Source organism: Phasianus colchicus, chromosome 4 (genome assembly GCF_987193195.1).
Source record: "Phasianus colchicus chromosome 4, bPhaCol1.hap1.1, whole genome shotgun sequence".
Taxonomy (NCBI): Eukaryota; Metazoa; Chordata; class Aves; order Galliformes; family Phasianidae; genus Phasianus; species Phasianus colchicus.
In genome coordinates, this window is record NC_143439.1 from 30,298,606 (window position 1) to 30,322,317 (window position 23,712).

Genomic DNA, 23,712 nt, shown 5'->3' on the forward strand with positions numbered 1-23,712 from the left:
TATACTGAAATCTTCTGATTTAGGTATTTTGAATGTGAGTTTGTCACACAAATAATGCAAGTGTTACATTCTGCTATAAGCAGTACTACTTTAAACGAACCTCCTGAGAGAAAGACACTGGTACTGTTTTTCCAGGATAGCTCTTGAAGCTCCAATTGGCTGAGGCTTGTAGGTGTGTGGCACCTACACTTTCTCACCACCCATCTTTGCTGCTAAAATTCACATTACGTGGTTTTTACAGGCCAGTTGGAGAGCCATCAGTGAGTCTAAAACTGCAGTCACCTGCTTGAGTTGCAGTTGGCCACACTTTAACAATCCCCTTGTCTCACTGCTACTTATTATGGTATTTTGGCGGGGCACAATTTTGCAGAGGTATTTATCTCCTTCAGCCACTGAGGTAATGACACTGGATTGAGCCACCATAGCCCATCTTGGTGACAAAAAAGAATTAATCACATACCAGCTGACAACAGAAGATATCTATTGTTTTTACACACACAGACTGCATGCAGTAGACTGCAACTCAGTGAAATACAAAGCAGGCAGGAAAAGATGTTCGGGTTTTCTATGTTTTGAAGAATAACATTAGTAACTTTATCTTATTATGGCAGGATAGTTATGGGTATAGTCAGGAGGAATACCTAAGCCTAATAGAATCATATAATTGTTTAAGTTGGAAAATACCCTTAAAGGTAGCCCAACTCGCCTGCAATGAAAAGGTACACTTAATAATTTGTATGTTTTGTATAAACATACAAAATTAGGCTATGAGTAACTCCTTGAGTCTTCCTTTGGAAGTTTTAAGATGGTAAAAATGAGTAAACAAATCTTGCTAGGATTGATCTGGCCCACACAAAACTCATATAAAGACAAGGTGATAGACATGATTTGACAGAATGGATGACTTTCAATTCAGAATTGAGATATTGATTCTAAAAGCGTTTGAAGGAAGGGAACATCTGGTTGACTATAACCCAAGTGAGAGGAGGACTGAGAAGTCCAATTGGAGAATGTCTTCTGGGGCTCTTGACCTAAAAATGTTGTTTGCTATCTCTCATAAACTTCTCCCTGAAGACACCTTTTAGTTTTCCCAGGTGTAAGGGAACTGTTGATCATGACCTGAACCTCTGATTGACCACCTGAGGCAAGCAATGAGTCAGCCATGGGAGCACAGGTGAAGGCAATTCATCTGTGCTGCTGGAAGGGGTGGAGTCTGACTCCACCTCTCCTAGACCCTATTTAAGTGCTGACTGTCACTAAGGAAAGCTTTTCTTCTGGAGATTGGTTCTTGTGGATTTTACTGCAAGCCTATGATATCAGTAAGCATTTTTCATTTATTATCTTTCCATTGCAATAATCCTACTTAGCCTAACCTCTGTACACCTACTGATTGCACGCCAGGCCACTAAAGCAAAGTACTTGAGGAACAAGTGCCTATGTCTAGTGTGCCATGTGCTTTGTCTTCCTAGGGAGGTGATGCTCCCTTTAAGCTTCCATGGATGTTTTTTTCTCTGAGATAAAATCTTGGCACACTAGCACTCTGTAGCACTAGTCTGCTGTACAAAAATGGAATTCAATTACTCTAATAACAGACTGTTTTGAAATACTCTTTATGCTTCTTTTTCTCAAATGAACTTGAGAAACATTTCTGTTTGAAAAAGCTTTAGGAGATTTGCCTGTTCCTGATAATTTGAAGGCTGCAATTTGTACATACATCCTGATCCTGCTGTGCAAAAAGCTGGAGGAAGCCCCTGAGCAAGCTGACTATAGAAATTTTCATTCTTGGTGCCTTTACTATAATCAAAACGTATATTATGCGCATAAAGACTTTTTGTTTTGTTTCTTATTGTTTGTTTCCGCTTTCTTCTAGTTTATTTACATCCTACAAGGAAGCTTCTTCAGACCCACACTTGCTGCTTCATTTCATCATCAAGTGCTACCTGCAAACTCTGGAAGTGAAGCCATGTTAGGTTGAAGCTTGGTATGACTTACATGGGATTTTTGATCAGGTTCACTGTTTCTCCAGAATTTTTGAATTCTAGAACTATTTGGGACTCAGTACCTCAAATGCAGAAAACTTGTGCTGCAGGAGAACAGTTTTGGTTTAAAAGCATTTTCTGACTGTAGTCAGATTTTTCCAACTATAGCATTCTGATTTCAGATTTCCTATAAATCAGGGAACAATACACAAAACAGAACTGAACATGTGCTGTTAAAAATCTTTTTAAACTGAAAACCAAGTCCTGAGACATCTGAAAAACATCTCGGTTTTAACGGGGTCTGCTCAAACTCCTGTCAGTCTTTCACCTGCAATGCTAGTAGTGCTGATTGGAAGGAGCATGCTTATCAGCACAGAAGTTGCAGAACTAATTGTTAAGCTTTCTGTAGGTGCATTGCTGAGAAGTACTTACTGGCTACATAAATGACTGTTAACTACTAGTGTATTTTCTAAGCTCTATTTGCTCCTTAGTATAAAGAACTAAACTCTGTATCAGCCAAGAATTGGAAGAAGATGATGAGAGGAGTTAATAAGCAGGAGAGAGAATGACTTACACAGGTAAAGGGTGGATAGCAATAGGAAAAGGGGGAGTGGATTTAAAGTAGAAGAGGATAGATTTAGATTAGATATAAGGGAACAATTATTTAGTCAGAGGGTGACGAGGCGCTGGTACAGGCTGCCCAGAGAAGAATTGGATGCCCCTGGATACCCAGGAGTGCCCAAGACCAGGTTGGATGGGGCCCTGGGCAGCCTGATTTGGTGGGTGTCAACCAGCCTATGGCAGTGGGATTGGGATTGGGTGATCTTTAAAGTCCATTCCAACCCAAACCCTTCCGTGGTTCTATAAATATACTGGGTTTTGTTGTACTGCAGGTATGACATGAGTGACAATTTTGAAGTGTGGACTTAACGCTAAAGCAACACTCTATTTTTTACAGATTTAGTTCAAAGGATTTCAGTAGTAAAATAACTAACCTTCCAGAAAGTAATACAGTAAATGCCTGTTTTTACAATTACTCGGTTAATCACTTAATAACAAACCTTTCCACGGCCTTCCAAATTGGCATGTAGCTACATACTACATATTCAGTATTTTGATATCTCTAATGAAGGAAATGCTGGTATCTACCAAGTACTGTGTTTTGTTGCTGTTGTTTTTAACCTACTTTTTACCTCTTCAAGGACCATTAATTTCTGTAATGGTTTTCTGAAAGACGTGAAAGTATAGTTCTCACTTCTGAAGTTGTAGAGATAGCTTAATGATAACAAATTATACTTCGCCAGATTGCATGTGTGAAACATTTGGACTTAATTGAATCACTTGTTTCTTCCAACTGCAGATTCATTTGCAAATATATGTAATTATATCTATACATACTTATATATAAACTTTGTACATAAATATATTCATAATCAGGTCATTCTGATCACATTTAGCAATAGGAGAAACAGAATTTCTCTTGCTTGGACTGAAGAGGCACTTTGAATTTGTGCCACTTGGGTTCTTTATTTTCTTGTGGTCATTAACAAAATTATAGGAAATGAGCTAAGTATTGCATCTTTTTCTTTTCATGAACATTTGTAACAGAAAACAATCAAGGCAAAGTTAGGCAGAAAGTAGCTATCACTATCTGGGGTAGAATGAATTTCTTGCTGTTCTGTGATATTTATGAAAGATTTAAAAATTAACAGAACTCCTGTTAGTGATTATCTTGACTAGAACTTGTTCCTGCATGGAAGTCTAGTCAGATTCTTTTCTTTTTATTCAATTTATTGCCTACTCTTTCCAAAGAGCTGTTCACTGGTTGGTTTGTATGTTCTTTCTTGGTTCCATCTCTTGCCTACAAGAGGTAAAGTTCATAGCTTAAAGTTGTAGCTGTTACATTTAGTCATAGATTTTACCATACCTTTTTCTTTACAGGGAAGCTTTCAACATATGATTTACAGTAATGCACCATGATGTCAACTTCAGGAAATGTGGAATGTAACAGTTAAGCCTCAGTTACTATGATTATCCTCTACTAATCTATGGCATCTTTCCTCAAAATGACTTTCCCTCTGGAAGAATTAACATTTTACTATTCATTATTCTATCCCTTGAGATTTTTCCTATACTTAGGCATACTTGCTTGAAAGAAGATGAATGAAATGAGCAATCTCAGCACTAGCTTTAGCTGTATTTTTAAGCTCTTCTCATTTAGAAAGATTGCCCTGTACAACAAACCAGGGAGCCCTACCAAGCCCACTAAGGAACTTGATTCTGTAGCATTTTCCAGGAAATTGCTAGAGACAGAATCATTTCTTAAGATCATCTATTCCTTAAGTATGAACTTTTTTCCAGTATCGTCAATTACTCCATAACTGGGACAGTCCTCTTATTTTGCTTTCTAGTAGGTGTCTTCAATGGAGGATACTGTTTGTTTCTTGAACTTGCAGGCTTTTCCTGCTTTTTAACAGTGCTTTCTGGGCTGTTATCTGGCCCTTGTTTTTGTGATTAGCCTCTGCAGCAGGCTGGCATTGCTAATCTCTGTTTTCACAGCAGCTTTGATGTATTCTACTCATGTTGAGCTTCTCCATCTCTCAGTTATCCATGTAAAATAAAAATTAAAAAATGCTGTAGCACTTCCTCCTGACTTTAACAGTAGCACTTTGGATAGCATTCATTACAGCCTACACCTCTGTAAAGTTTCTGCATTATGTTGATAGGTGCCCAAATATTCTATAGCACCTTAGTCTTAGTCCAAATAAACATTTTTGTTTTTTAAACTTGAAACTGCAAGTTACTGTTACTAAAGAGTAACAGATAACCTTTAGTTCACAAGGTTACTGCCTCTCCATCCTGCTTTATTAATTCACCATTTTACTATTTTTAAGGATACTAGGAAGTCATACTGAGAAGTGTATACATATAAAAGGAAAAAATAAATATACAAATTGAACACAGCACTCATTCCTCCTGATTTGCCTAAAGAAGCTGTGGGTGCCCCATCCCTGGAGATGCTGAAGGCCAGGTTGGATGGGGCCCTGGATGTCAACAAGCACATGCCGGGGAGTGGAACTGGTTGGGCTTTAAGGTTCCTTCCAACCTAAGCCACTTTATGATTCTATGAAATTTTTAGGCTTTTTTGGGTTGGGTTATTGTTTCAGGGTTGTTTTTTTTTCCGCAATGACTCTGGATTGAGCCACCAATTGTGGGGTAGCACCAGACTGTGGCATCATCCCTGGCAGGAGCAAAATCCTCAGATACCCATAGCCACACCTGAGCAGCACCTAGGTGCAAAGCTCTTTGGCTTCCTTACCCAAGGCCATATCCTGCCCATTGTTGAGGGTAAGGGCTGCACTGCCAGCTTCTGCCACCTGCATGGGGCTGGGAGTGCAGCAACAGCTTGCTGCAGCACCAGGGGGCTCTTAACACAGTTGTAAATCAGTCCCTGTCATCACTTGAATGTAAGTATCATAGTTTAAAATTGAGTGCATGTCAAGTAATCAATTTACAAATATTTAGTAATGAATTGTTAGTTTCCAAGTGTTGACTGATTAATAAGCAACTAGTAATTAGTTAATAAATACAGCAAATATTATATAAATACAATGTGAAATTGATAATGTCATTTCCATTTTGAAAAGTGTCTTTCTCTTCAGGGATGAAAGAACCATTTTGGTCCTAGGTTAAGGGTTTATCAAGCAGTGAGTGCACCAGGGCTGTTTGCATGCTCCCTGTAGCCCTCTGTGGGGATCTGAGCAGGATTCATACGTGCAGGTGGCAGGCTGCATCATTTCTGATTCTCCTCAAAGAAAGGAGGTGATAGATGTCTGCACTAGAGAGAGCCATGGGGAGTTTGGTTAATCCCTGAGGATAAAGCCAGGCTGCCTTGTGCAGAGGATGCTGGCAGCTGCTGCACTGCTTCTTGTTAGGGAGCCCCACACCCACTTTGGATGCTGCAGGGAGCTTGCAGCTCCAGCAAAAGCTAATTGAAGCTTCTGCTCATTACATCAGTCTGGGCTTTGAAAGGTTGTGAATCAATCACTGTCACAACTTGAGTATTAATATATTTTAAATAGTATAAATAGTGAATAATTAGTTTATTAATTAAATAAAATTATAAATTAAACTAATTAGTTAATAAACATTGTAAAAATACAACTTGGCTCAGATGTTAAGAGCAGGAATTACCATGCTGTGAGCAAGTCTTTGGCTGTGGGTGCCTGGAAGCATCCAGTCTGCATCCACACCCATTTCCACATGGGCCTGTCCCAGAATAGCAACCATTGGGATGCAGTGATTTAGTTCTCTTAGGGCACCACTTAGAAAGGCTTGGCCATTGCTGGAGGAGCTCAGTCATGGCCTGCGTGATGACGTGCAGAGGACATAGGCTGTGGTTACCCTCTTGCTCTCTGAAAGTCACTGCATGGAAAGCACCTGGGGACCCTCATGTTCAGAAAAATGGCAAGAGAAGTCAAAACTAACATCCAAGAAATGCTAATAAAGCAGAAGAAACCAAAGCAATCAGAAGCTAGAGGTAAAAACAAATCTCCTGGTCAGACACAGCTGAACAAACATGAGTTTGGCACTACTGAAACAACCGGCTCTCAGGGTGCTGCTCAGGCATTCACCTTCCCAGTGCTGAAGGCCACTAAAGCCTTGTAGTCACCACATGAGATTTACTCACACTGCCTCTCCCTCCAGCCACTGTTTGCAGTCAGGAGTCAGTCAAGGGAGAGGAAGGTCGCTCCTCATCAGAGGATGCTTGAAATGGTATGAAGTTAGCTGGTGACAGCAGCAATATAATGCCTTCCTATCTGGGAATTGAAATTTTTCTGAGGAAGAAAACAACAACAGAATAAAAGCAACTGTAATTAAGTATTTCCACATCCATACACCCTTTCCTGAGAGCTGTTCTGGGAGCTGTGGAGTTTCAGCAGCTGCAGACCTGTGCTCCCCGGTGCTCCCAGTTCACACACTGAGCACTCACAACTGTGACCTCCATTTACACTCTGAGAGATATTTGTTTCCTCTCCTACACTGTAGATTGATCATTGTGAGCTTGATATATTTTCCTGAGTATCTCAGTTCCATCCTTTTCTACTTGCTTTTTGTGTGTAGGGTCTTTGGCTGAGCCTTTTCTTTTCAGCTCAGTAAGTTTGATGTTTGTGGGGTGCTTGTTCTTGAGTTTGTTTTGGGTTTGTTTGTTTGTTTTAATTTAATTGCAGCTGGCCTGGAGCTTCAAGTCAAAGTGGCAGGAGGCCATTATCTGGTTGCAGATGTGCAGTGCTCTTGAATCTTCCAGCACCCAAAAACTTCTGAGGGACTAAGGCTTGGGGGAAATGGAGGTTGCGGTTAAATGCAGTTCATCTCTCTGCCTCCATAACAACTGTTAAACGTTTAGTGACAATAAAATGTTAGCTCCTGAAGATAGCTCAATGTATCACCTGTGTATGGAGCAGTGGTATTTCAGCTGTGACCCCGATACCTTATCGTTTGCTTTGAGTTGTCTTCTGGGGATCACACTGAGAAGAGTGTTGTTGCAGACAGCAGGCATCCCTGCACAGCAAGGTGCTGCCATACCCCACATAAATTAACATGGCTTACAGTTTGGGCAGACAGGGAGAGGGATTGACAAGGGCACAAAATACAAATCCACTATGTATGCATTGGAAAAGAGTTATGCTCTTAGTGATGTAACTGCTCAACCAACAGTGCCTTTGTTTCTGAGGAGATGGAATAGAACTTACGTTGTCTTTTCTGCTTCTGATTTTTTTATGTTTTTATTTTTTTTCCCCTCCAAATTGCTTATAAGGACTTCTTCCCGCAGGGCACAGATCTCATGACTGCTACCCTGAAAAACCTGCTGTGTGCCAGACCCATCAGTGTGTGAGGCTGAATGGTCTTCCTTCTGGTGGAATGCAACTGTAAACTACTCCAAAAGGTAGGAGGCTTTTCTTATTATTATTTTCCTTTGTCACTTCATTTGTTTTGGGTTTGTTTGTTTGGTGTTTGGTTTTTTTTGGTTCTTTTTTTCTGACCAAAAACTAATACTGACATGGAGCAGCCTGGTTGCTGGTGTATGCTCGCTGTGGCAGCAAGATGCTCTGCATGGCTTTAAAAGTCTGGAGGGAGATGTGGGCAACTCTGTTTCTCTGAACCTGGTGAAGTAAGACAGGCTGACAGGTAGATGGAAATTAGTTCTAAGTTTTTCTTTTTAATGTCCCATGAGACCTCTGATTTTGGGAACTATTTCCACAATTCCTGTTGTGGGAGCAGGGGGTACCTGTGGCAGCCTTGGTCAAGCCTGGAAAAGTTTGCATGCCATAACCAGTTGCCAAGGTGACAATTAGTGTGTGGGACTTCAATTTATCAGCTGGAGGTGGAGTTCTGTGAACATGTGGTGATCATTTTAAGCCACCTTTTGCTGGCACTGTTTTTCCAACTGTCCAAGAACCTTGTCTAGGAATAAGGTACATGCATCCTTTTTGGAAAAAGCCCTCTTTATTGAGGCTATGATAGAGCAGTTATTGAAACTTCAGAGAAGTAAAACTTTGAGTCCATAACCTGTCTGCAGACCAGAAGCAGTATCAGCTATTTCACAATTAAGATAGGACGTGTTTCAGATGACATGAATACAGCTTTGCTGCTGTCAGAAGCTCTTACATTTGATTCTTAAGATAAAATCACTTCAAATTTCAAATGACTTTTGTACCTTTCACTGGGGGATTTAATGTCTAGCAAAGGCTTTTGCAAAACCTTTAAGGTGACCTGTAATGAAAGACAAAATTGCAGTTCTATTGTTGAAAATAACTCGATCAGTTAGGAGTTCTATTTCTTGTTTGGTTTTACCCCTTGCCCCTTTGTCCTTAAAGAAAACCTGAATGACAGTCCTCCTTCCAAGAAAAGATGAAATCTTTCCCCCTTGAAGACTTGAAGGTGTGCAAGTATCATTAAGTATGTACTTTGGAGGCAGTGCTTAATATAAGTTGTGTTTTCAAATTGTTGTAATGCGTTGGGAAGTACTGTAGCTTGTTGTTTTCTGGAAGTGAGTTTTACACACTGCAAAGTAACGCAGGGATTCCTCTTGGTTGCTTGTGTTGACAGCCAATCTTGAAGCCACAGTATGTAGTTGCTGAAGTCCATAGAACCATTGGCTGTAATGCTGTTCCTGTGAGAAATGGTGCAATGCTCAAGAGCTAATGATCGAAAAGGACCCAGCCAGTGCAGTGATAAGGGAACAGATGTAGATACTAAGGAAAGAAATGTTATAATTGGTGCTTTTCTGCATTAACAATAATGTCCTCATCCAGCGTTCCCTCATATACCTGGAATTAAGATACCAGATGCCCAGTGTGTCAAAGTGAGACTCACAGGATACAGGTGTGAGGTGAACTGACATTTGCTTGGTGGGACCCAGCTGTGTGGTCTCCTGAAGAATACTTTCATGTCTGTAAAAGTGTAGCATAATACATTTTGTCAGTGGACAACAGATAATTTGGAGTATAATTTATAGTGGTTTTACTTCCCTTTAGTTTTTGGCTTATATAAAATGCCGTGTTTATTTTCTTGAATATTCATTTCAGCTGTACATACGATTAAAAATAATGAATGGTTATTAATTTTTATCATTAGTGCTATCATTACACCTACTCATCCTTTGATATTATTGCTAAAATTATCTTTAATAGTTTTAATAGGAGCTATTCTCCCATGCTAATGAGGATATAAATCAAAGTATTAAACAAGATAGAAAGTACAATTTTGGACTACAGTCTGAAATCATATCCCCCTGTGGAGTGGATACCTTCAGGCTTTGCTCAGAAGAATGATGAGGCATGTCTCTCTCAGATACTTACATGAGATGGGATTTAACAACTTCACTAGCATCGATGAAACTGTGACACTAGAGAGGGGGAAAAAAATGGGAAAGGTGGGAGATAGCAGTTAGTATGTTGCATTTCTGAACTCTCCTAGGCAGGAGACTTCAAGTCACCGGCTGCTGCGAGTTGGGGCTTAATCTGTACTGAGTACTTGGGGAAATCCCATCTGTAGGACTTCAGCATGAAGTACCCCGTGGGAAGCCTCTGCTCTGATACTGAGTAGATATCAGTCATTAAATCCCACAGGAGCATTCAGTAATGGTCCCTGTTTAATAACAAGGATATGTCTCTTTTAAAGCTGAGATGTGGTAAAAAGGAATAAATGGTATCTCTAATAATCTTCCAAAGGGTGTCTGCTAGATATGATAGACAAGTTCTGCCCTCCTATTGTACTGTTACTAGCAGCAGTGCTGAGTACAGCCTAGCAAGGGCACGGTGCTGGCAGTGGATCAGAAAATCAAGCTTGCTCTCTGTGCTTTGTTGTTTTACTGGTTATTTTGTTTGGCTCTAGCTAAAATGCCATTAATTGTTGGGTTTTTTTGTTGTTTTGTTTTGTTTTTTTTTCCCAGTGAATATTGAACTCCATACAACACAGTGCTCTTGACAATAAAAGTAATATAGCAGGCTAATAACTCAGTGTGTTTTCTGCATTCCTAAAATTTCCTGTTCATGGTTCAGATTCCTCCTGTAAGAGGGTTGCAGGCTATTGCTGTAGATTCTGCTAATGAAAGGTTTTCTCATATCCATTTTAAGTTAATTGTTGCTAGTCCCATCAGTTCTGGGGGCCGAGGGCAGTGCTGCACTGCACAGGGGAATCTGTTAATGCTCATAGAAGCTCATAGAAAGCAAAAGCAAAGAATTGCAACAAAAACTGTCAATTATATGCCTAGCCTACTCATAGCTAAACACTTTGAGCAGGTGTGCGGTTTAGTAACTTTAATTGGAGTCTGCTGGCTGTGTCTCTGAGGCTTTGTCTCTCTCCTTGGATGTCAGGTGGACCCTTGTCCTGGGAGGATAGTAGTGATGCTAGTGGTCAGTGCCATAGCTTTTAGCTGCACTCTGGCTTTGTTCAGCTACTTGAGTTTTGCCTTTCTCATGAGCAATGTGGAGTGGAGAGTAAGCTTTCCCCAAGAAAGAAAGCAAGGCAGCAAGTGAAGTTATTGGGTGGAGAGTTTTCAACTTTTTCCTTTGTTATTCTTAATTAGCCTGTGGACCTCACTGTCACAGGGTGCTGTGAAGAGTGTTAGAATAACCTCAGAAGATTTAGCCAAGTTAATGGACACATTAAATATTCATTAATGGTTAATGTTCAAGATAAAAATCTCTTGCTTGGGAACACAAGTCTTTTATCTACCCCACTGGAAGGATGTAGTGGGCTCAAGATCTACATTGACTTGATCTAAATAATTGCTACATAGAAGATATCAGCTATCCAGACTTCAGACAGAGCTGACTTGGCCAAGGACATGTGGCCAGCCTGAAGCAGTCAGGCTGGAACCAGGTCTGTGGTGCTTCAAGCCAGGACTGGAGCTGCCCCTTTCAGTCCTTTCAGTGGGCAGCCTGCTCTATCAGTACTTGCTGAGTGCACCCTTTTGCTGGTGTAAGGCACATCTGGGGATAAACACTTTCAAATCTGCTTGGTTTTGATAACGGGCTGTAATTGATGTGGCCTTGAAAAACTATCTTGTTATGTTACGTAACACTTTTGCATTACTGTTGGTACTTTTTTTTTTTTTTTCAAGAGATAATGAAAACTATACAAGCAAATGGGGGGGGAATTACAGATGCATTTTCTCTTTGACCTTAGTAAATGAGGTTTCCAGTGCCAGTCATCTTTCAAACTACTTTGATTACATACCATCATGTGTCTGTTTGAGGCCATCATCTCTCGTTTGAATAGCAACAGCTCCCTCTGTCTGCCTTGAGTAAACAGTAGGCTGTTAAACATTGATTGACGATATTTTCATCTTTCCTACCCAGTGAAATATATGTTCTCTTTAATCTTGTGCAGACGAAATGAGATTGCTTTAGATGTTTTTCATATATTTTTAGGAATGGTTATGAAATTCTTCCTTTTACTTCAACTCTCATATGGAGAAACTTTTTAAAAGGTAGGTGAACAGGGGGGAGGTCATTCTTGCTTTACTGGAAGAGTCTGTATTCTGTTGAAAGTGAGTTTTGAAAATCCTGTAAGTTACTGACATACTGAATGTTTCTCAGGAGATTTGAACGTTTTTTTTTTTTGTTTTGTTTTGTTTTTTATGGTATTTCAATGTATTGCAGTTTTCTGTATAATAAATGTGAACTGAAGCATTCTGTTAAAAGTAAGCCATGCATGCTTAAGAATGTAACAGTAGCTCAGTGTTAACAATACTGCTACATTCATTTTTGCAAACTATTGTTGTATTACAACTGAATCTCTAGCTAGACATTTGCCTTGCGATGAAGAGCCAGCATGCTATTAAAAGCAAACTGTTATCTTTTCTTAGCTCTTTTCTCACTTTGACATTTGTCTCATATAGAGGCTTTTTGTCTATAGTAAATTGCACTGCTGAGACTATGTAGAACACTTAAGGATTATGAAACTCCTTCTTTGAAGTTTGTATCATAACTCACCAACATGTAAAGGAAAACCAGTGTCTTGGCTGGAGTTTGTCTTGGCCCAAAATATTTTGCTCAGAACTTCTTCTGTTAATTCTTTGGCATATGAAAATAGTTCAGGCTCCAGCTCTAAACTACAGCAAAGATGATAACTGCATCAAGTCATCATCTACTAGTAGAAAAGTGTTTGTAATGTATCAGGCTGCAGGATACATTGCAAGCTAAGTGCTGTTATTCATCTCCACCCCAGGAACAATGCAGGCTTGTGAAGGTTTGTGGGATATGTAGTCCAGCAAGGGCAGACTGGATTCAAGTGTCATATGCAAACTCTTAAAGATGGCTATAGCTCCTATGAGCTTTGGCTGCAGTATTTCTGAATGAAAGACTTTCAGCTCTCGTGTTTCAGCTTTTTATGGATTTTTCTCTTAAGTTATAATTCCCATCTGCTTAGGGGAAAAATATTTTTCTGTTAGGTTACTGCTGCCTTCTTACTGGGTAGGACAAGATGAATTAAGCTGTTGGGTTATTTTTTTAATCTTTTTTCCCAGGTTAAAAATAAATAATTAAAAAAATCTCCCTCAACAGCATCAGCTCTCTGGTGTTCTGGTTTTGGAATGAAAAAACAAAGGCATCTTTGCATTGGTGTGTACAGGCAGAGCTGTAAGAAGTTGCAGTAAATGTGATGTTTTGCTTCATAGCATGTCTCAAACAAGCCATGGAAAGACTTTACTTTTCAAAAATTTGTATCTGAGCAGCATTTTATGAAGCCCTTTGGTCTTTCTTGCAACATAACCAGATCCTGAGGGTTTGTTTTAAGAAATATGTAACTTGTGGAAGATGAAGTTGAAGCTTTGTCAGAACTAGAATGTGGTCACAGATCTTGACAGATTATACCATTAACTGCCAACAAACTGGTTTAGCACCCAAATGTCTCCTTAGAAGTGACAATCCTATGGTGGAGCATGATGTGAGCTAATAATGTCTTCTCAGGGATTCTACTTTATCCTTGGAATAAGGTAGTTAGTTTTACATGAAATAGAATTCTAAAATTAAACTTTTTTTTAAGCTTCTTGGATGTCCTTTTCTGATTTAGCTCTTTTACTCTCTGAATTAAAATGTATTCAATATATTTATGTAATGCTTAAATTTTTTTACATTTAAAATGTCACTTGAAATTCATGATGCAATTTCTCATGTTAATCATTCTTTCATGGGATATTTTGTGTTTATCTTTTCCTTTTTACTTTACTAAATGCTCCAATATCAAGATGCACTTGCAGCATACATCTTGCCGACAGTCCACTTAGATCCAGGGTGCTTGACTAAGTTATTGATTCAGTCACAACTGACTGTTCATTCAGTGGCAAATGCTTGGCTCCTTTACGCTGGGTTTGATGAACTCTTGTGTGGCTAGTTGAGTGTTTTTAAAGAAAATTCAAGCTCTGTATGCTGTTTTGCATGTGAAATTATTAAGTCTACAGCTATTTCTGTCCTTTTTTTTTTGTTGTTGTTTAAGTATAATTGTGTGCTAGACACAACGTTAGTTCTGTGATGCTTGGCATACTATCAAGGGACAAGAGCATACACCATATGCTGATAAGTTAATCTAGCTAGGTAGATTGGATAGATGAAGGGAGAGGACAGTTACATTCCCTATGCTGCATTGCTACACCAGATATTTTCCAGCTAGTATGGTGTTCAGAGTTTTAAGGACCATCTCTGTCAAATTCTGTGACAAAGAGTCACCAGGACCTTGGACTTATGTTGTAGAACATAAATTCTCCATGCATGTGGGCAAACCAGGAACAGAGACGGTGTTTGAACCACACATCTTCCTTCCACCTTTCAGAAAGTGATGTGTCGCTTATGCTCATCTGGTGATGAATATGAGGGAGCCAGGATGTGCCCTCCCATCCCTTATGGATGACTTTTGCAGTAAATGAGGATGAGAAGTACTAAAAGGGAAAGGGCAAAAGAGGTACTATATGAAGTACTGAGCAGTCTGTCTTTCACTTTTGGGAGACCCCAGCTTCTGACTTCAGCTCCATTTGATGGGATTCCCATACACAGTGTAAGCATGAAACTCATGCTGACTTAATAACCAGAGGCTGAAACAGTCTCTGGTTTCTCCACAAGTACCTGTCCTTGTCCGTGGCCTTCTGTATACTCATCTGCACCTGCACTGTTGAAATCTGTAAAGAAATCCTTTTCAGACTGAACTAAAAAGTACAGGCTTTGCATGCACAGCGGGCTTTACAAAGGTCATTAATTGAGTTCTTGTGCCAACCTTTTTCTGGTTTGCTTCTCATTGTTTCTCTTTCTATGGGAATTCCTCCTCTGAATTGGCATCTGGTGACTTTGTTTTGCTTGTTTATTGGTTTGAACATGGTGTTTTGTATTGCAGGTTTTCTATTAGTGCATCTCTTGATATCTGTGTTGGAAAGTTGGGCTGCTATGAAGATCTCCATAAGTTGTTAAATCCACTGGAGTCATGCTGGAGGGTTATTGCTTATTGTTTTTTGGAGGAGGTGGAACCAACTCCAAACACTGTGCAGCACTGAATGTGAACTAATATCTGGGACAGTAAGGAAATCCAACGCGTGTCGGAATTGAGATTCTTTCATTGGCCTTCTGAAAGCAATTCTGAGCATGTTTTGAGCTGCTTTCTCTCTGATTCTGTAGGCACAAAAGACCAGCTGCAAAGATGCTTTTTCTGGTCACTTGTTATAACTCTGATTTACTACTGCATTCAATCTCACAGATTGTTGGTACAATAGACCAACATGGTTCCATCTCTCCCACCAGTAGCGAATGCTGTACAATGCCTCAACCTTTATGATGAGTAGTGATAAAGTTATTGCACACGTGCAGCCTTCATGTGAATTTCTTTCAAACTACTCAAAAGAGATTAGGTCACTCCACCGGCATAAAAAAAAATCTTCATAATTCTTCTTCTGAGCGAAATCAGTGGCTTCCCAATGGGGAGAGAGGAAAAACTTCTATTGAAACAGTTGGGAAACTGTTACAGTTCAGTATCTGAAAGGTATTGATTGTAAATAAAAAAAATTGTTACTACTGATCTGCAATTGCAGCTGTGGCAGAAAAACAAAGATGGCTATGCAAAGGGGGGACTGTGGGGAAGGAGTAATTTGCCCATCTGCAAGGCAATACCTAAGCAATGACTTAAGCTCCTTATGATATGATGGAAGAGTGAGTTGTCTGCAAATGGTGCTTGGTTTCAAGATAACTAGTTTAGGCTACATGCTTCGCTTCTTGCCACTTGGTGTAGGATAAAATTCTCTCCTGCATAAGAAACAAGTTGCTGTTTTTTTCAATTTTCTAGTCTGAAGTAATGACAAGATTTCAAAGGATGTTCTATCAGTAAATTGAAATCAGGTTGGGATTTACCTTTCCCTTCCTAATGCCAAAGCCCACTTTGCAGATGGAAGATAAGGAAGGCTGGTGAGTACTAGGTTGTGCTGTACCCCATGAAGGCATTTAGTGAAAAAACATTCAAATAGTTAAATACAAAGCAAATGTTATTTATTAATGCCAAGCTTCATCACAGGGTGATTATCAACCCACAGAGAAAATGTGTTACATCTCTTTAATGTCAATAAACTGCATTCTATCTGTGGGATTTGAGGTACTTGTAAAATCCAGTATATCATTTGCTTTTGTTCTTAAAGGTTTTGTCTCATCTAGCACGTCCTCTGAAAGGCTCAGACCCCTATGTCTTTAGCTTTTCATGGGGACTCTGAACTCAAATTATCCCTAGTTTCCTTGCACAAACCTGTTTTTAGACATGAGTTAATATGATGCTGCTTGATCCCATTCATATCTAAATCTGAGTCTCCCAGATTCATTTCCCAATAAGCCGGCTGTTTCTCAGGAAGCTGTGTTCCCCTAGGGGAACAACTCTGATTTGGTATTTGGAGTTTTGCACCCTAGTGTTAGGGAAGACTCAAGGTCCAAATCTAATCAATTAGCTGGCATCTGTCTGAAAATTCCATCATTAGATAAAATAAAGGCTTCTTAAAAATGTCTTTGATAAGTGAGAAGAGAAAGGTGGTGGGAAAGTTTCAAGCTGCCTTTCTGTCGCAGAGTTTTTCTTACCCAAACTCTCCCAAAAAATTCATAATGAAATGACTAAATAACAGGGAACCTTATGAAGGCTTCTGCTGACAATGCTAAGCTTGAGGCTGTGTTATTAAAGTAAGCAAATTGTTTTCACGTCATAAGGAGTCAGCCACAACCTTGAGACCTTCTGTCATGAAATGTGTTATAATGAAGCACAATAAGTAGAGATTGGAATGTGACGACCCTATAAATAGTGAAAACTTAGGTGTGATGGTTGAGACAGATTAAATGAGGCTTTGCAGACAAGTGCAACAAAGATGTGGTTTAGTTCTTGGATTTCATGATCTTTTTGGTTGGCTTTTGTTTTTCTTTGGTTAATGGCTGCTCCATCTCTCTGGATTCATGAAAACTGAAGCTCAGTCTTGACTTTTGCTGAAGCCCTGAAGTCAAACTGGAACAATATGGCTGGTTATGCAGGTTTTCCGTACCAATTTTCGCATTATTTCCCCCTTTACTATCAGAGTTTAAGTTTTCTTCTCTTTGAGGCAGAGAAGAGTTTGTGGAACACAGGTTTTGATGTATAACTTGACCTTCAAAGTCCAAAAGAAGCATGTAGAAATCAAAGACTTGACATGAAATAATTGAATTTATTCTGCAAATGGCAATGCACATGGTTCTTCCCTTGAAGAAGAGGCTGTATTGCCTTTAGGTTTTACTGTAATCAAGACAGCCACTTGCTGGATATTGATAATTTAGCTGCTGCCACTCTGTAAAAGGTAATTCACTAACCACTGCATAACAATTTTCTCAGGAGTTGTTCCCCAGCTGGTTATGAGCACTTCTCAATTGTTATTTTCTTCCAGTTTCACTTATGCAAAAAGAGAAATATATATGAACATAAGATTCCAATAAGCAAATGGAGTTCTCAGGCTGAAAAGTAGTATTTCCATTTTAGATAGTTGCAAATCCCTTTTTGTGAGGAGGCAAAGGCAGAAGCATGGCACTGGTCACATAGCTAGACCACGTGCTTGCTGAGCAAGACTGTCTGGGAGCAGAGTGACGACATGAGGCTGACACAAGGCAGAACTGCTGGCTTCAGAAAAAGGAAAAAAAAAAGAAATCCTGGGGTTAACAATTACAATATAGCCTACCTAAATGCCAAAACTAAGGATTATATTTTGTATATTAAAGTTTGAGAATTCTCAGCATCAGCAAAAAAAATATTTTCTGTCATTTCTGTGCCAGGTCTATTGCTGTATGCATTGTACTGCAATGACTTTGATCTTTGCATTCCAGTTAGTTTAGCTATAATCTCATTCCTCAGGTTCAGGGGTAGTGTCATACCTGTAGCAGTTGAGGTTACAACTTAGGCAACAGGAAGTGATTGCTTTAGCTTGGCTGCCTAGTATGGCTACTCCCTGAGTAAGGGGCCAATTTGTCCATAACTGTCACATTTCTTGATCTTATGCTCCATGATTTTCGTATCTCCAGTGGTAAATCTTCTCAGGACACTGTGTGGCATAAGGGGAGCCATGGCACACTCCTTCATTGGTGTGCCTTTCCTCCTGTTCCCAATTCCCAATGAAAGAGACCTCTTGGAGAAAGATCTTCCTCTCCTGCAAATACTTCTTGGTGTGGGAAAATGCATTTTGTCTGTAAGCATCCCTCACCTGGTGTGATGAATGTACTGCTTACCAGGAGTGGAACTTGCTGGGCTGGGCTGCAGCAAAACATTTTTTTGCTTGCATTTCTTTTATGAGTGCAGGGCCCTGTTGAAAAGCAGAGGTTTCCCAGCTGCTAGGCAGTGTCATAACTTTATGTATGCTGTTCTGCCTTTGATGTATGGTCTCTGATAAGAAGACTGGCATAGTAGTAAATGGACAAGATCACCAGTCTTGTAAAGAACTGGCAAGTCTTTGCAGGTCTGACATATACTCGGTGAAACAGGAAATAATTCTTTAAAAGCTAAGTAGACTGGCTGTGGTACTTTATGAATCCTTCTTTGTTTTTGGCTCAAAGCTTGCTTCCTGAGATATTTCTTGTGATAAGACTGACTTGTCTAGGAGATGAGTGATAGGTGTTGCTATGTGGCAATCAACTTCACTGTGTGGACAATTTTACATTTGAAAGCATTTCTTTAGAGCTGTTTGCCTTTGGAAGATAGTGCTCAGGACTGTTTACTGGCAGAAGATCTAGCCTGTGACCAAATAACTCCTATTTGCTATGGGAGACTAGGGAGTGATACCATTATATCCTGTGAAGGCAAGATACAAGTTGGTGCCTCCCTGCTCCCTCTTATCTGCTGGCAAAGCCCGGAAGATGGGAACAAAGGAGTTTCTGCTGAGATCCCAGAACCAGAAGCTACCACTCGAAGGAGAGCTGACTCAATCACTTTGGATTTGAGCTGTCACTCCAAAGAGAGCTGACTCAACCACTTTGGACTTATTTATAAGTTGGTACTACCATTGAAAAATCACCATCATTGCTGTGGTTATCGTCATCGTCAATGGAACAACAACTGCCAATGACCCACTGCTACTGAAGATCAGTGACTGAACTATGAACCACGCTGGATCCATGGTAGTGACTATCTCCTTGCTTCCTATAAAGACTTCTTGCTTCTTTCCTATTGCCCTTCTTCCCTTCCCCATCACCCTAATTCGTAATACTGTCCGTCCTCCCTTTCCCCATCTCCCTGATTAAGATTTGTAATAAACTGGTTGGACCAACATTTGAACCGTTGTTTCTTTATCTCATGCGAGGTATACAGATATCAAAGAAAATCCTCTTCCTCCTATAAATTGGAGTGAGACAGATACCCATGTGCCTGGGCATCCTGCTTGGTCTGCGGAGAGAGATGTTCCCAATGGAGAGATGGTCAAGCTCTATTCTCCTGTTTGAATTGATTAAATGACAGCTCTGAGACACATGTGGAGGTGGAGTCCTCAATCTGTTGGAAATCATTTATGCTTTTTCGGTCCTGTGCTTCCTAGACCTTGATAATTTCATTATTTCAACTGAACAGGAGGTTTACCTTGTTGAATTCAGGGAAAGCCACCCTGATGGCAGCAGTCTTTTTATCCTGTTCTTGTTTTCTGCCAGACCTGAAAAGTATGATTAATCTCAGTGTGTTGCAAAGGGTGCGACTACCTGTTTCTTTTGCCTACAATAAAATACAAAGCATTTGATCTAATTCTACAGCATCTGTATTTGGATCAATTTATTTATTTTACATCCTTTATATTGTGAATCCACTGAAAGAGCTGCTCTGTAGGTCTGGAAAATGTAATTTTTCCCCTTTTGTCCCTCTATTTTTAATGATCTGATTTCACTATTTCTAATGCATATCAGCTTGTATGCCTTTATCACTCAACCATGCTAAAATTCAGGCTTACTGATTCTAAATACATGTTCCATTAGTCTTACACTCATCAAAAATCAAAGCAGCCAGAAGCATCTCTGGTCTACAAGCCCAGCTTTCAGTGAAGGTGTCACTCTAAAAATCACATCTCCCTTCTCTATTTGTAGTCTAGATCGTATCGTATCTTGCATGGATGTAGATTGCTACAGCCCCATGGGGCTATTCACATGGACTCTGAGAGAAGCTGTGATCTTGCAGAGCAGTAGTGCAACTCAGAAAATATTTAAATTCAAGAGTGGGGAAACTCTGAGCCCATCAGGTTGTCGTCTTCTTTGAAATCACTTCTGCTTATTTTTTCTTCCAATATTTTGAGGGGTAAAAGGTTAAAAGCAAAGTAAGATGGAAAGACAGTTGTATTGAAGCATCTTTATAGACGGCCTAATTGTTGTTTTGTCAAGGGAAAATGTATTAGCTTATTAATGTGTTATTCACTTTGGAACAACCTTTGTTTTCTAATTTTTATCAGTGCTTGATATTTTTAATATTGTGTAAAATACTTCGCTGTTTCTCTGGATTAGGCTTACCATAATAACTGAATTAAAGATACACTCATGTGGATAGCTTGAAAGTCTGGAGCGTTCCTTCTTAGTAATGGTAGTGTGAATTTTAGTTTGTAGGAAGTCACCACTGCCTGTCTAACCATTCTTGCTATTCCTGGTGTTTTTAGAAATGTGGTGAAACACTGGGCTGATTCACAGTCTTCCATCACTTATATTCAAATGGTATGGATGACCTGTGAAATGTCTACTCATTTTATGATCATCCTACCTTGCAAGTCTTTAGTGCTTAATTTTCACAGCAGCTTGCACTCAAAAGCAGTGTTGGTGGTGGCTTGTCCTGAATTACTGCTGCTCAGAGGTGAAAAGTAAAGACCCCACCAAATTCTGGATGTTTGTGTATACAGTATAAATAATCTTGTATCTGAGGTAGGATTTTTCTTTCTCAGCTTTGCTGTTAGGGTATTCAATAGAAAGTCTATTTAGTATCTTTTGCTGCTGAGGATTAACCTTTAATGATACATGCCCTCTAATGATATATCATATGCTGCATTAATCCTAACCTGCAAAGCAGCTGTTTGCGTTCTGTTGTGTTTACACTGGCAACCTCCAAGAGGTAATTACAAAGCTTCTTTGTTAGAAATTAAGTGCTGCAGATGGACTCTTTTTCTGTAAATCAGAAATCATAAATACAGTTCAGTTTAGCAACTCAGGGAGACTTCCTTTTCCCTCTGAAATTCTTTTCCATGGAATCAAAAGCAGTTCTTCAAAGTATTGTAGTATATGCTTATGTACTCTTGAATTCTGTGAGACTCTTCTGCTTTTACTAAATAGGCATAATTTTAAACAAAGCTCTTAAACACATGCCTAATTAGATATTGATATGAAGTATGGAATATATTTTTTTGCACTTAAAATAAAATAGAGTGGGGATGAGAGGGAGTCTTTTTCCTACTATGTATGACCTCTTTAATGCAGGAAACATGGTTCTACCTTGAGTTATGGGTTTTTGTTTTTTTTTCCTTTTCAATTATACTTCAGCATAGGTAATAATGATCTTGCAAGTCAGAGGTCTCAGTACATGTTTAGCCCAACATCCTTTGAAACGCAGGTCAGACATGCAGCTTTGAACTAAAATAACTGTGTAAGAAGCTGTATTCGTCGAGAAACTGGTTTTAATATCACTTGCATAAACCAAATTATAGATGCTTCAATCAAGGATGATTTTTATAAAGAAAGGCTTTAAATTGCTTTCTCTATGGTATCACATGCTTACCTGTAATTTAGAGCCTTATCCAATGGACAGTCACAGGGATTAGCTTCTTCTGGAATGTGGAAATGATTAGAAGATTAAAAAACCATATACAGTATCCAGATTTTTTTTTTTTTCAGAACACTGAAAACATCTGATAAATGTTTAAATTTATTATGTTCCTTCATATAACATAGGAGGCATTCCGTCTGCCCTCTATTGTACAGCATATTATTTTGGTTAAGCTCTTTTTACCAGAATAACGAGTTGAATTTTTGGATTCTTTTGAAGTTGTTCTTTATTTATTGAAAGGGAGATAGGTTAAACAGGCATTGCGAGTAGAGGTGTACTGCCCTCCAGAGAGCAATATTTGGGAAAAGCAACTGCAAAAGATTTAACTCTTGCACATCTGAACCCTTTGCTTTAGGAATGGGAGAACTGTGATGTTTTCCATCTTTCCAATGATAGATAATGTAACACGCAGCCTGTGACCTTCAGAAGGGATCGTTGTGTTACAGCTGTAATGATGGGAAGTGGCCATCAGCTGACATTAGAGCAGCACCAGGTGTCTGCCTAAGTCCTTGCTTGGTTGAAACTGGCTTTTTACTATTTTGAGACCCTTGGTGTTCAGCTCTCTGCAGCTTCTTCTGTTGATGTTTGGTTTGTCATAGACCAAGTAGAGCTGAGGAGGTCCAAAAAACCTTTTCTGTTGATCACAACAATATGCCTCTACTACTTCTGATGCTAGTGACCAGTCAACCGACAGACTAGCAAATATTTTCTAGTCACTGCAGGCCTATTTTCAAAGTTCGGGTGCAGAGGATTATATGGACTTTGTGGACTGTTTACAAGTTCTGATGCCACAGTGAAAATCACTGTTAGTAATGACGGTATTACATCCTGAGTAAAACTAGGTGTTCAGAGCTCCACTGGAAACTCATCCTGACCTCTGTTAGTTATTTTGTAACAGATGGTGAAGAAAAATTTCTCATATCCAGGTACTTGCTCACCTGGATGTGCTTGTTCATACAGACTAAGTGTTGTGCTTGTAAGATACACAAAAGTGAAGTCCAGATTGATTACAGAGAAATTTAAGGGTGTTGAATACCAGTATTGAATGCACATAATGGGTAGTTTGGAAGTGTTTCAGCCACTAACTCATCTAGCTGCAACTAAACTGTGAGTGAGAGCCACTGGGGGCTTAAATGTCCTTTTCTCTGGTTAGAAGAACAGGTTTTCAGCAGGGTTTACTGTCAGGCTGGAACATCTGCTTGTGGAGGAATACATGAAGTGGCACTGAAAATGTAAGCTCTATAAAATTCAGAGGTATTAATGTTTCTGTGCAGTTATACCTAGTGACTGAGAGGCCCAAAGTTTTGTTACTCTTCCAAAGATATGTATGAGTGTTTTTGTAGTTTCTATTGCAAAGCACACAAATATCAGTTTGTATTGCAGACAAACGATCCTTCTGAAAGAGATAATTGCATGGCAATACTTCATACTTGGGTAGAAGTTGTCATTTTGCCATTTACTTAGCTAAGAAAATGCTTATCTATTAATTTTTCTCCTTACAATCTACCAAGAAGTTGCTAAGCTACCTTCTGGTTTGAAGAGGTATGAATAATGTTTGCTGTATAATGTGAATTTATCTCCTATTAACATGGAGAGATATATCTGTGTTTGGCAAGGCTTTCTTTTGTGATGTGTGAAAATATCAAGGTGATTCAAACCCATGGAAAGATAGTTGAGTATGCTTTACTTTCATGCTCTTTTTTCCCCAAAATAGCTCTTAATTTCAGATGCAGAGATGACCCATCACCTCTTTGTAGGTGGTAGCGAGGTTTTCAATCACCATTGTATCTGTGCTTCTTGCAGCATCTCTGAGAAGCCAAGGAGTGCCATTATACTAAATCATTTGTCTGAGATCAGAGGAGGTGAGTGGCAGACCAGGGCTTGAAGCTATGCCAGTACTCTAATCTCTGCCGTGTCCCTGCCT

At 39.4% G+C, this 23,712-nt stretch overlaps 1 long non-coding RNA gene across 1 annotated transcript in view; it reads left to right on the forward strand.

Annotated features, from left to right (window-relative positions):
- Positions 1-23,712, forward strand: part of LOC116231137 (uncharacterized) — a 644,852-nt gene that overhangs the window by 386,792 nt on the left and 234,348 nt on the right. The window contains exons 10-11 of the long non-coding RNA XR_016466011.1: positions 1,871-1,981; positions 7,813-7,926. This is a non-coding gene — a long non-coding RNA (uncharacterized LOC116231137). The remainder of the gene's footprint in view (positions 1-1,870; positions 1,982-7,812; positions 7,927-23,712) is intronic.